This window comes from Psammomys obesus, unplaced genomic scaffold, assembly GCF_907164565.1.
Source record: "Psammomys obesus unplaced genomic scaffold, mPsaObe1.curated_primary_1811, whole genome shotgun sequence".
Taxonomy (NCBI): Eukaryota; Metazoa; Chordata; class Mammalia; order Rodentia; family Muridae; genus Psammomys; species Psammomys obesus.
In genome coordinates, this window is record NW_026591816.1 from 746149 (window position 1) to 747888 (window position 1740).

Consider the following 1740-nt stretch of genomic DNA (forward strand, 5'->3'; position numbering starts at 1 on the left):
GGGCACCTTGTCCCACTCTCCTGATGGCTAGTACACGTTTGAGTGGTGCTTTGCTAAGGGGCATCTGCTTCCATAAACCTGGGCTGGGACTAAGCATGGGGTTTTCTCTAATTTTCCTCCCCCAGCTCCTTCCCCAGCAACCTCTCCCTCTATTTCTCAATCGCTCTCTCCTCCTCCTCTTTTTCTCCCTGTCCCTCCACCCTTCCAACCTCTCTTCTTCCCCATGTTCCCTCCCTCCCACCCACTACCCAGGTACACTCTTAGTACAGGAAAGATTCCAACTTCTAATTATCCACTTTCCATACCCACTGCTGGGATTTCAGGTGGCTTCACACTTCATTTTTTTTTTTAAGTGAGGTAAACTGCAAATAATGTGTAATTCACCCTTTTAAAGGTGGTAGCCCAGAAGCCTTTTGTTGCTCTGTATGGCAGTCCTCATCTCGGTCTGCTTTCAGAACCTTCTCACCACCCCTAAGGGCACAGCAGCAGTATTTCCCTTTCCTGTCCCCCAGTCCCTGTTGGCCATGGACTCTGCTCTCCATTTCTGTGGATGGTGTGAAGGACATTTCCTAGGAACAGAGGAGAACTCACATGGCCTCTTTTCTGTGTTCTTTCACTTAACATTAGATTTTTTTTTTTGATTGATCATGTTGTCCCGTGAATTCTGTTTTTACAATTCAAATTACACCCGCTTAACGTAAAATTAAATCAGTTTACTTAAGTAATTAAGTCAAGTGGAATTTAATCATCCACATAATTTTTTTAATTACCATGACTATTTAATTCCAAGACATTCCTACTGTTACAAAAGAAAATACCATATTCAACACAAAGACATGAAAAAACGATCAAGATTTAAAGCAATATTTTATCAATCATCCCCCATTGCGTTTTACCTGTTTGCAGCATGGAAAGCAGGTAGAGGAAGTACCATATCGAAGAGGATCCTGTTAGAACACAGAGAAGGAGAGCCCACCATCCCCATTCCCTGAAAGCTGGGGCAGATGTGACCTGCTGTCATTCAGGAACAGAGGAGAGAGAACCACAGCTGCCAGCAGCAAACAGGAGGCTGGTGATGGAGGATCCTGGTAGGGAGGGATCAGGGAGAGGGAGGAGAGGCAGAGACTAGCTGAGCTGTCAGGGTGATGGTGGACATCTGTGAGAGTGATCAGGAGTTCCAGTTCTTCTTGGGTGAGATGCCAAGTTCCAGGCCTCCATGGTGAGACTCTGTCCCCAAAGCATGACAAACAAAAGCCAGACAGAGGGAACAGCACAGGCAAGGAGCCAGAGGCTCAGCCAGTGACACAAGATGCCCCTCCAGGGGGCTGCTGTGGATGAGAGCCCCACAGCACAGCTCAGCACTTAGGGAGCATCACTCAGGCACACCCCACGCCCCCTGCTGCCCACGGAATCTTGCTGATCTGCAGTGAGTCTCAGAGAGGGGAGCAGACAGCCTGTGTCACACAGCCCGTGGGGCAGTGAGACTGAGCAGAGCCTGCATCCTTCCTCCATGTCTCAGTGAAGAGGTGGCTTCCCAGTGAAGCTGCCAGTCAGAAGGAGCTGGCCCTTAATCCTTGCAGGGTTTGAATGTGTGACCATGAGGAGAAGAACAGAGAGCCTGGCATGAGTGAAGGCAGGTAGGGCGTGGAGACATGTGGGACTGATAATAGTAATAACTGTAATAGTGCAAAATACTAATCATTCCTGTTATTGTTTATTAAATTCCAACTGTGAGCCAGG